The sequence below is a fragment of the Equus quagga genome, chromosome 14 (assembly GCF_021613505.1).
Source record: "Equus quagga isolate Etosha38 chromosome 14, UCLA_HA_Equagga_1.0, whole genome shotgun sequence".
Taxonomy (NCBI): Eukaryota; Metazoa; Chordata; class Mammalia; order Perissodactyla; family Equidae; genus Equus; species Equus quagga.
In genome coordinates this window covers 70,388,037-70,400,783 of record NC_060280.1, presented here as the reverse complement: position 1 = coordinate 70,400,783, position 12,747 = coordinate 70,388,037, and positions in this window count along the sequence as shown.

Below are 12,747 nucleotides of genomic sequence, written 5' to 3'. Positions count from 1 at the left end.
ATGAGAAGAGGCAGTCTGCAAGTTGGTCCTCACCAGAACCTGACTGTGCTGGCATGCTGATCTGGGACTTCAGCCACTAGAACTTTGAGAAATAAAGGTTTGCTTTTAAGCCACCCAGTCTATGGTACTTTGTTATAGCAGCCTGAGCTGACTAAAACACTGGTGTATTGCCAGCACCTGGAGCAGAGTCTGGCACGTAGTAGGCACTCAATAAATACCTGTTGGATGAATAAATGAATATATGAAAAAGGCTTAAGAAATGCATATTGATTGATTGATTGATTGATTGACCTGGATTGGACAGATGATTAGCCAGAGCAGAGATTAAATAGCAGAGAAGGACAAACTATCATTCTTAAAAATCAGGAATGGGTCTGATTCAGATTTGCAGAAGGAGGAAAAAGAGGTGGAGGAAGAGGTGGGCTGTCAGCAGAGAAAGTCTCCAAGTCCTCAGGGGAATAAGATTATGTAGGGAGCTCTGACTCATCTCAGGAAATCATCAGCAATGCTCCAACACTCCCTAAAAACAGCAGCCCCCGGATGAAGCTTTGAGGCAGTTTGGAATCTTCTCTTGTCTTTCCCCCTTTGACATGAGGGAACTCATTTTGCAGAATGACTTGTTCAGTCTCCCAGGTGCTGTGGTTATTTAATATTCAGGATATGTCAGGGTGCGTCCTGCTGTATGTCACCTTCATATTCAAGTTTCTTCTGAACCCAGGAAACTACTGGAAGAAGGAAAAATGGAAGTAGAAAAAAATGGCTTCAAAGAGTGACATAAATTCTGATGTCCCACCTTACTCATTCTCTCCACCCACCTCTCCACTCCCCCAATCTCATTTCTCTTGCTCTATCTATTCAGTTAATGGTTCCATCATATCTTCTCAGCCCCAAGTGCTATCTCCCATTCCTTCCACATTCTCATTTCTAATATCCGAGTGGCCACCAAATCCTGTCAGTTTTATTCCAAAATGTCTCTCAAATCTGACCTCTCCTCTGACGTCCCACTGCTTCTACCCTTTCTCAAGCTCCTATCCTCTCTCACTCAAATCATGGCAATAACTTCCCATTTTTCTGCTGCCTCAATTCTCTCCCCTTCTCCAGAACATTCTTCACATTGCCACCAGTAAAATCACAAATGACGGATCCTGGTTGGTCCTAGTTATACTTCTGGTGGTCTGTCATTCTCTGTTTGAAATATTCAATGGTTCTCTACCGCCGACAGCATAAAATCTAAAACTCTTAATCTAGCACTCAAAGTCTTTCTTATGACATTGTAACTTGCCTTTTCTCTGCCCATCCCTACAAGATATCTATTCCATTTCATTCTTGAACTTTCTCCACCTTAAGATTTGTCCAGCCAGAATATTCCTTATCTTTCAAAAACTAACTCATACTTCACCTTCCCCGGAACACTTCTGTCTCAATGAGTGAAAAACTAGGAGGATTCAGAGATCACTCTTTAAGGAGCAGCAAGCAAAATTCAAATAAATCTTGGAGGCAAAATGTGGATTTGAGGAGTAAGTCGAGCTCAGTCACTGTGTGATCCTGGTCAAGTGTTAAAAGCCAGACCTGGGGATATAGAGAAAGTTGAAAGGATGAACCAAGTTCAATTCCTAGTTGGTAGAGCTCAGAGATGAGACCCCCCATTTGTTGAAAGCCAATAAGATATAAGTTCTACATTAAGCACATGTACGTATATTATCTTGATTAATCTTTCCAACAATCCTGTAAGGTTAAGTGTCATTGTCACCATTTTATTAGATGAGGACATTCAGGCTCAGAGTGCTCTCACAGGTTCAATGTCATATAATAAGCTATTAGCATAACTAGAATACAACCTCAAGTCTGTTTGACTCTAAACTTAGTGCTCCCCCCACCTGCTAGAGCACCCACAGAAAAGTGGAGCAAATCTCAGAGTCAGAGTACCAAGTAGGTACAGGGTCAGGAACCAGCAAAGGAAAATAGAAGGATAGGAAATAATGGGGTTCTCAACCTGTGGTCAGGGTAGGGCCTCATCTTCAGCCAACAGTGTGATGCTGAGACAGAATTTCCTTTTAAGGGGATGTCTTAAGTACAGCCTTTGGAATTTTATTATCTTCCCCGATTCCCACATCTGCACCTCCCACCCACCCTCCACCCAAATTAGCATCAAGCTGTCCTCTGAGCTCCTGGATTCCTAACACATAATATGCCTTACATATAAGGCATAATAATAATAAGCACTCCAAAACTTAGTGACTAAACAAGAGCAACCATTTTTTGGCTCATGATTCTGCAATTTGGGCAGGTCTCAGCAGGGACAACTTGTTTCTGCTACCCATGGTATTCGCTGGGGCAGCTTGACTGGGACCAGAGGATCTGAAATAGTTTCATTCTTGTCTTACATCCAGCTAGAGAGGCTGCAATGACTTGGGGCTGGCTGCGTCTCTCTCAAGCAAAGTGGTTGGACTTCTTTACATGGTGGTTGGCTTCAAAGAGAGAAAAAACCAGAAGCTTCAAAACCTCTGAAGGCTTAGACCCAGAAATCACTCAGAGTCACTTCTACCACAATCTATTGGTCAAAGCAAGTCACAAAACCAGCCTAGTGTCCCAGGGAGAGAAAAATTCCACTTTCTGATGCGAGGGTTATCAAAGTCACATTGCAAAGGGCATGTGGGATGGGAGGGATTTTTCTAGTCATCTTTGGAAACAACCTACCACAGTGATTTTTATATCCATCTGTTTTCTCCAATAGGTTGTCTCGCTGAGGTCAAATCCTGTTGGTATTCATTTTATGTCCCTCATAGTGCCCAGCATAGCAGCTAAGGCATAGAAAATGCACCACCAGATTGAAAACCTACTGAAAATAGATGAGCTTGCAGCTTCCCCTGACCCTCCAGTTTATACTACTTCCTCCACTCAGCGGCAAGAGCATGAGCTTTGGAGTCAGGCGTACGTACACTGGCAGCCTGGTTCTGCCACACACAAATCCAGTGAACCTGAGCAAGAAACTTAACTTTTCTATAAATATTTCTACATTGTAAACTATTTCTTCACTGTAAAATGGGGATGAAAATTTGTATCTCAGAATTGTGAGGATTAAAGAAAATAATGTGTTCAAAGAGATTAACACAGTGCCAGGAATCTACTAAACATTCAAAAATATGACAATTATCTTTTTGATTTCCCTTCTCTATCCCTCCCACTCCCCAAAAATCTCCACCAGTCCAGGCACTATGCTTTCCTCAAAACCATCTCTTCCTTGGTCCACTCTCTGATCATCCAACTGGAAATGAACTTTCCATTCCCCAAGTAAAGAATTTTCCTTTGATTTTGTCCCTGACTTTCTTAATATTATACGTCATAGAATGCCAGTGCTGGTAGGAAATTAAATCATCTCGTCTCAAGCCCCTCATTGAGAAATGTGGAGAAATTCAGATGGATGAAGCAACTTGACCAAAGATTCATGGCTGGAGTTGGACCCCAAGACTTCTCTCACCTTGCAATCATGCTGTGTTTATACCCAACTCCTCCAACATGAAGGAGGGATGATGCAGGAGGAGTAAAGCAGAAAGGCTATGGTGTCAAATTCTCCAAAGGAACATTGAGTCAGAGGACACTAACTGTCAGAGTGGGCAGCCTTCATAAGTAAAATGTGGCCAGCATATATGTTTTGCTTGGTTCATACAGTGTTTAAAAGAAAATTGAAGAAGTTGCCAACTTTGAAACAGAATTTTTTTTATATTAAAATTCAGATTATCAGCTTCTCTTGAACACAACTGGGCCATCTAACCACACTGGGCCTAGCTTTGGAGGCTGATAGCAGTCTGCTGGGGCCATGTGGCTGCTGTCCTGTTAAATGCAGCTTTGGTCTCCAGAGTCCAAGTTTGCAGAAAGCTCGGCCTGCCTAGCCAATGCAGGTATGTGAGTGTGTGACTTCTGCCTTAGATGATGGCTTTGGAAAATTACACAAATATCTTCTTCTATATGGCAGTTATTTTCTTGCATGTTTTATCTCACTACCAATTATAAGCTTCTTAAGGACACTCATCATGTCTTAGATAATTTGGTAGAAGTAATAATACTTGTTTAGCGTTGTATACCTCCCAAATAGCATTTATGTACATGAACACTCATAGTACTCAGTAACTTAGCGATGTACATTTTATTAGATTTATTTGCCTTCTTTTACATTTTTCTATCAGATGAGAAAACTATCAGAGAGGTTGTGATTCACCAAAGATCAGCCAGCCCTTAAACGTGGAGCTGGGTGTGGAGAACATCCACTGTTTTGGGCCGTCTAGTATCCATTTTCCTTTCTTCTAAATATAACACCTTAATTTGCCTTTGGGAAACTAACCCTTTCCTTCATAGCCCTCAGCTGACCCCATGGGAATGCGACTCGGACCTGTCTAATAATAGTTCTGACTACCCCTAACCTCAGTGATTGGTTTAGATGCAGACATGTGACCCAAGCTGGGCCAACCAGAGCTAATCAATATCAGTTCTGTGATGTTTGCTGGAACTCCTTCTTGTGTTAAGTTGATCACTCCTGGAACAGACCAACCTCCCCTTTCTTCAAACTTCCATGAGCAAGTGACATGAGAGTCCCAGGAGCTCCCCAGCTCTGCAAAAGACCACCCTACCCATGGCCTCCAAAACACCACTGACAGGAGTAAAATGGGCTCGGAACTCTGCCTATTCCTAGAAAAATCCTCTGGCCTCTCACCTCCTTCCCTTCTAACACTCACTGACCCACCACCACTGTCTGTCTTGAGATCACCAAGCCTTATCTCAATATACTTATTATCTGTTCACATCAGTCTCCAAGAAAGTGCAAGACTCCCAGGTCATCTCTCATTCCCAGGATACTAATCACCATACTGCTTTATGGGCAATCACACACACACACAGACACACACACACCCCACCCTTACAGTCCTTGTCCCCTTTTCCTGCTGTTTTTATTTTCCATAGAATTTGCATTAGGAACATCTATAGTTACTTATTTCTTTTTTCCCCCAACTTTATTGAGATATAATTGGCATATAACGTTGTATAAGTTTATGATGTACATGTTTATTTGATACACTTCTATATTGCAAAATGATTACCACCCCCCCACCCCCAGGCATTAGCTAATACCTGCATCATGTTGCATACTTATCGTTTCTTTTTTGTGGTGAGAACATTTAAGATCTACTCTCTTAGCAACGTTACTTACTTCTTTTAGTTCTATCTCTCCCCGCTAGAATGCAAGCCTTATGGGGGAAGGGACCCTTCCTGTTTGACTCATTGCCATTTATCCCCAGTACCTAGAACAGTGTCTGGGACAAAGGAGGAGTTCAGTAAGTATTGAGTTAATGAATGCATGCTACCTATCATGTCTTGATAGGGATAAGCTTGCCTGAGAAAGAAAACAATAGAGAAGAAAGCAGATGCATAAGGAGGGAAGAAAAACATTCCTTTTACATTTTTTTTTTTTAAGATTGGCACCTGAGCTAACATCTGTTGCGAATCTTCTTTTTTCTTCTTCTTCTTCTTCTCCCCAAAGCCCCCCAGCACATAGTTGTATATTCTAGTTGTAGGTCCTTCTGGCTTTGCTATGTGGGACACCACCTCAGCACGTTGATGAGTGGTGCTAGGTTGGTGGCCAGGATCTGAGCCAATGAAACCCTGGGCTGCCAAAATGGAGTGCGCCAAGTTAACCACTCAGCCACGGGGCTGGCCTTCTTGCTACATATTTAAAAACCTTGTGCCTTAGTTGGATTGGGCTGCCATAACAAAATACTATCGACCGGGTGGCTTAAACAACTGGAACTTATTTCGTTACAGTTCTGGGGGCCGGAAGTCCAAGATCAGAGTGCCAGCATGGTTGAGCTCTGATGAGGGCTCTCCTCCTGCCTTGCAGACAGCCACCTTCTCACTGTATCCTCACATGGCCTTTTCTCAGTGTGTGGGTGTGTTCATGTGAGGTGAGCTCTCTCTCTTCCTCTTCTTATAAAGCCAACAATCCTATCAGATTAGGACTCCACCCTTATGACTTCATTTAACCTTAACTACTTCCCAAAAGCCCTATCTCCAAATACAGTCACATTGGGTATTAGGACCTCACCATATGAGTTTGTGGGGGGACACAATTCAGTCCATAGCACCTTGACCCCAGATGTGCCTTAAACTTTTCAGTTAGATGAAGCAATAAGTTCTTCAGTTATTTTTTAACTTAAACCAGATTGAGTTTGGTTTCTGAATTTTCATTTAAAAGAATCCTAACTGCTCAACAACAAAAAAACAAATGGCCCAATTAAAAAATGGGCAAAGGGCTTGAATAGACATTTCTCCAAAGAAGACATACAAATGGCCAGTAATCACATGAGAAGATGCTCAACATCACTAGTCATTAGGGAAATGCAAATCCAAATGGTATCACAATGAGATACCACTTCACACCCATTAGGATGGTTATTATATATAAAAAAAAACCAAACAGAAAATAACACTTTTGATGAGGACATGGAGAAATGGGAAAACCTGTGCATTGCTGGTGGGAATGTAAAATGGTGCAGCTGATGTGGAAAACAGCATTCTGATTCCTCAAAAAGTTAATCATAGAATTACCATATGATCCAGCAGTTTCACTACCAAAAAGAAACAAAAGCAGGGCCTCAAATAGATATGTGTACACCAATGCTTATAGCAGCATTATTCACAATAGCCAAAATATGGAAGCAATCACTCCCATATTTATAGGATGAAAGTAAAGAAGTTGCTCAGGAAAACAAAATGTTTCCCTTGCTCCTGTTAACAGATGCTGACTACTGATTGACTAGTGTTTTGTCAAAAGAAGGCTCTTGCACCATCCACCTCAGAAATATCTGAGGTGGTTATTAGTGATATAGATTCCTGGTCCCACTGCACACTGACTAAATCAGAAACTCTGAGAGTATGTCCATTAACAGATAGATGGATAAATAAAATGAGGTATATACATATGATGAAATATTATTCAGCTTTAAAAAAGAAGGAAATTCTGACACACGTTACAACATGGGTGAATCATGAGGATATCATGCCAATGATACAAGGCAGTTGCAAAATGACAAACATTATATGATTCCCCTTATATGAGGTAAGAGTAACAAAATTCATAGAGACAGGAAGTAGAATCGTGGTTGCCACAGGCTGGGGGGAAGGGGAAATGGGGACTTGGTGTTTAATGAGTACAGAGTTTCAATTTGGGAAGATGAAAAAATTTTTCAAATGGATGGTAATGATGTGGATGGACTTAATGCCACTGAACTGTACACTTAAGAAAAGGTCAAAATGGTAAATTTTATGTAGAAAACTAACCAATACACTGGCTCTCAGGCTCAAATCTTTAGACTCCAAATATGTTTTTAACTTACCTCTCTGTGCCCCTTCCGTCACTTATACTGTCTAACTCAAATGCCCTGCACACCTTTTGCACTCAATAGAAATCAGGAGGATAATTGAATTAACACATAATTGAACGAATGCATTAATATTTATTTTTAATTAACAATGAGGGCTTCTCATCTCCTGGCAGAAAGCAAATGTTCTATTGGTGGTCTGGAAAGTATCATGAAAGTTCAACTCAATCTCTTACTTCAGGAAGCCTAGAGGCTCTGTCCCCACCCATTCAGTTCACACTTATGGGAAGTTCACACTTACATGTTCACATTCAGCATGTGAGAGGTGGTTTGCCTTTGTATGTGTATTTTGAGTGTGGCCTTTGCGTAGAAGCACCTTGAAGGCAGAGACACTTCTCTTTGTATCATCTGCCAATTCAGAGAGCCTCTGTGTCCAACTGCTGCTCCAGAGCCCCATGGTGAGCATGACGGCTGGACAAAAGTAGAAAAGGTGTTGAGACAAGCCCAAAGCTATAATTCACTCCCTCACCAAGCCCTGATGATTTTTATATTCTAGGTACCTAGCTGTCATCTTCATCGGCACCACCCTGCTTAAAGCCTTCATCATCTGTCATCTGATTACCTGAAGGAGCCTCCTAACTGGTCTCCTCTTTCTCTCTTGCATCCTCCCCCATATCCTAGTCCATTCCTCATGGAGCATCCAGGCTATTTTCCAGACTATCATTCTGATTACATTCCACCCTGGCTTAAAACCTTGAATGAGTAATGTCAGCATCATGATGGAGTGAGCTCTTCCCTTAGTCTCTCCCCCCAACATACAACAAAAAGGATATTCATAAAGCAATAGAGGACAGTGACACAACACAATAGATGTCTGAGAGATCCATGCAGCTGTATTCTGAAGGTGGGGGTGCTGGACCCCCAGGGAGGCAGTGGAAGGAGGTAAGTGGATCTCCTCTCCCTGCTGAGTGCAGTGATCTAGGGCACATGACCTTCCACAGTAGCCAGAATGCAACTGTGAAAGGAGAAGGGGGGAAGGCAGACCTCCATGGGAACAATTTCAGTCTCGGAGTTGCCTCCCAGCCCATGGGAACACTCCACACTGAGGCAGCTAAGTAATTGAAGGGGTGTCCCACCAAGCCGAGCAGCCCAGGTGGGCAGACAGTGACTGCAGAGCGGGAGCATGTGGGATCACTCGTGTGAAAGAAAGTGACCCTCCCCTGCCTCCTGCCTGGCACACTAGCTTAGCCAGTTTGCCAGAGCGCCTACACGCCTACATGTGTAAAGCAATAGTGGGCAGCAGGCAAATGCAGACAGGCCGTGTCAGCACAGCCTTCAACAGTCTGGCACAACTGTCCTGCGGCAGGTTCAGAAAACCCAGCTCCTGGTCCCCCTCCAAGTGGTGGCAGGTGGAATCTGCGACCAGATACCACCGCTATGTGACGGCAGAAGGCCACCCCATCAAATAGCAGGAAGAAATATATTGACACTCCAGACCGGAAGGAAAATGACAAGTACCCAGAAATCAATTCTGATGTCACAGAAATTTACAGTCTAAACGACAGAGAATTCAAAATGGTTATCATAAAGAAACTCAGCAAGTTACAAGGAAACTCAGAAAGACAGTACAATGAGCTCAGGAATAAAATTAATAAACAGAGGGAATTCCTCACAGAAGAGATTGAAAGCATTAAAAAAAAAAAGCCAATCAGAAGTAGTGGGGATGAAGAACACAATGAATGAGATAAAGAAAATTCTGGATCTTTAAAAAAAACAGAGCTGATATTATGGAAAACAGAATTAGTAATTTAGAGGACAGAAGTATAGAAATGCTTCAGATGGAGGAGAGAGAACTAAGACTAAAAAGAAATGAACAAATTCTCCAAGAAATATCCAACTCAATTAGGAAATACCACATAAGGATTATAGGTATCCTAGAGGGAGAGGAGAGGGAGAAAGGAGCAGAGAGCTTGTTCAAAGAAATAATAGCTGAGAACTTCCCAAACCTGGGGAAGGAGCTGTAATTACATGTAAATGAAGCTAATAGAACTCCTAATTACATCAGTGTAAAAAGACCCTCTCCAAGGCATATATTGGCAAAAGTCAATGACAGAGAAACAATATTAAGGGCAGCAAGGCAGAAGAAAATAACCTACAAAGGAACCTCTTTCAGGCTTTCAGCAGATTTCTCATCAGAAACCTTACAGGCTAGGAGAGAGTGGAATGATATATTCAAAATTCTGAAAGACAAAAACTTTCAGCCAAGACTACGCTATCCAGAAAAACTATCCTTTAGATAGGATGGGGAAATAAAAACTTTCCCAGATAAACAAAAGCTGAGGGAGTTCATTGCCACAAGAACCCCTTGCCCCAAGAAGAAAGGATCAAGAAGGCCCTCATACCTGAAAAATCTTGAATGACTTCCCACTGTGGAAGATTAAAGACCAATCCTCCTAACTTGGCCTACTTGGCCCTCATATGTTCTGGCACCTGTATAAACATTCAAGCCTTATATAGAACCACCTCCTGCATCTTCTCTGGGCTCCAGCCAGATGCTCTGGGTCTTCATTCCTGAGATGCACAAGTCTTCCCACCTCAAAATCTTTGTGTACACTGGAACCCCTCCCCACCACCACCTCTGCCTGTTCAATTTTTGTTTCTCCTTCAGCTCTCGATACAATCATCTTTTTCTCAGTTAGATCTTCCCTGGTCTCTTCCCACATCCCACCCAGGCTGGGTCAGTTTCCTTTGTAATAAGCTGTCATAGATCAGTGCTCTCCTCCTTCATGGCACTACCCTCAGTTAGTAATTACACATCCCTTCACAGCACTGTTTGATCAATGACTTTCTCCTGCACTGGGCAGATTCTAGGCTCCATAAGAATAAAGGCTGTGTTTACTTTTGTCCATCATTGAATCACCATTGTCTAGTACAATGCCTGGTGTATAATAGTTGCTCAATAAACATGTGTGGAAAGAAAGAAGGGGAGGAGGGAAAGAAGCAAAACAATAGGATCCCCATCTGGAATTTTAGGAAGCCATACAGCAACATAATTTGCAAAGGACCAGTACCAGTTTGACATAATAGCTGAAACTCAGCAGACAGATTTTCAAGTTTCATCTTAGTTTTGTGGGCTTGGTCAAATTGCCAAAATTCTCTAATTTTTGTTTTTCCCATTTATTTCATCAGATGTAGAATTCCTACTGAGTGCAAGGTACATATTAGAAGAGTGTTTCTCAACTTGGAGGGATGCCTTCTGTAGATGGATATGTCAGAATGTCAAGGAGGAGCCTTACTCAGAGTACAAACAAACCCACAACCAATGAGATGGGCACATTGGGTATGTGAGTGAGTGAGCAGCCAGAGAGTGATACAGAGATGGATGACAGTTCGTGACACCAAAAAACTTACTCTCAAAAGTGGGACAGACAAGGGGCGAGAACTATACTATGAGCCATTTGCTAGAATAGAGACAAAATGTGCATGCAGAGCCCAGAGAAGGAGTGATAAAGTTCAACTTGGGGAGGCAAGAGAGGGTTTGTTGGTAACTTTGGGGCTGGGCCTGGAAGGGTAGATAGGACCTCATGGATAGCCATGAGGGACAGCCACCTGGATCTCTTTCCAAGAAAGATGGTGAGGGCTAACTAGTTAATGGGCAGGAGGCCCCCTGAAACCTTTTGCCAGAGGCTCTGTATCAAGAATTGTCTTTCGACAGCAGATAATTCTAATATATTCAACTACACAGCAACTTTGCTCAGCTGGCCAATGATATTACTCCTCTGAATTGAATTGAATGTATCTAAACTTTTTCCTTAACTACCCAAGAAGGTCTTAGTTACCAGCATAATCAGTTTATCAGAGAAATTATTTCAGCCACAAATAGGGGATTAACTTGGGAAGGGTTGACTTATTTCTAGAACTAACTGGTGATTTCTGCCTTATTACTGTTCTTACTGGGGAGCCAAATGTCTGGCACTCTGTGGCTTTATCAACTCAATTTGACCCTGGAGAAACACATAAACAAGGGCAGGTCTTCCCAGAACAAGATGTGGGGAAACAGAAAACAGCGATGGTGCTATACAAAACTGTGACGTCAACCACAGGAGTATGGGAACACTTGGTCCCTCTGACTGAAGTAGAGCACACTGCTAATAATGGTTATTTCTTACTGGCTTCTGGGCATTCTTCTAAATGCTTTGTATGTATTGAGTCACTGAATCTTCCCACAACCTGACACAGGCAGTCATTGCAATCCACATTTTATAGATGAGAGAGCTGGAGCACAGAGGGGCTAAGTAACTTGTCCAACGTCACACAGTGGTGGGATTTGAACTCATAGTCCATGCTGTTAACCACCATATTAGACTGCCTCTCATCCATCGAGTTGAAAACAAGGACATTGGAGTCAGGCAAACCTGGCTTTAATCAGGGTTTTTTCACTTTCTAGCTGTGTGATCTTGGGCCTATTATCTAACTTTTCAGGGGCATTTGCATTATAATAAGGCTCAAAGCCTTAAACTTGGGAAACTCTCAGTAAGAGGAATTTGCTATCTCAACCTGCTGGTCTGTTGCCCCGCAACATCCTCAGCCCTCACTCCCAGCTGAGCCACTGCTTTCATCTCCCGCATGCTCAGCTCCACTCTTCTTGCTTGACCAGTTCTCAGTAAGGATGTCCTGAAACAGGCTGAGTTGTACCAAATGGAGGCCAAGTCAGAATACTCAGCCCTTTGGTCTAATGCAGGCTCCAGAGCACTGATGTAGGCCCCTGGGCTGCCGTGTACCTGACCCGCTTTTCCTTTGTGTGGTTCCTCTGTCCTGATAATGGAGCACCAGCCCCTACCTTCTTTACCCAGATTCTCCCATGCACTCTGACTTACAAGACTAGGCTTCTGCTCTGACACTGTTATCACTCAAAGGGCACGATCTGCTCACTGCAAGACAAAAGCCAATCGTCAAGAGGCAAGATGGGGGCAGAGAAAGGGCATTTTATTACAGCTTGCTGGCAAGACGGAAGATGGCCGACTAATATCCAAAAGAACCATCTTAAGTGGGGCACAGATTCGTGAAGCAGTTATATAGGCCAGTGGGTTACAGGGGAGGGGGTTAGGAATGTCAACCCTCTGGTGTTACAGACTGGGAGTTGCCACACGAGATCTTTCAGTTTTCATTGATGATGGCTATCATCATAGACTCTGTTTGGGGGGCCATCACATTCCTAAAGAACTCAAAAGAACAAAGTTATCGTCTTATCACAGCTGGGAAGTATATGCACTCACTAGCTGAGGTCATAAAATCTACAGAACAGGTAGATCTCCTGGAGGGTGCAAATCCAGCTGGGTTAGTTAGTCAGAGGTCATTCAAAGTTACAACAGGGGGC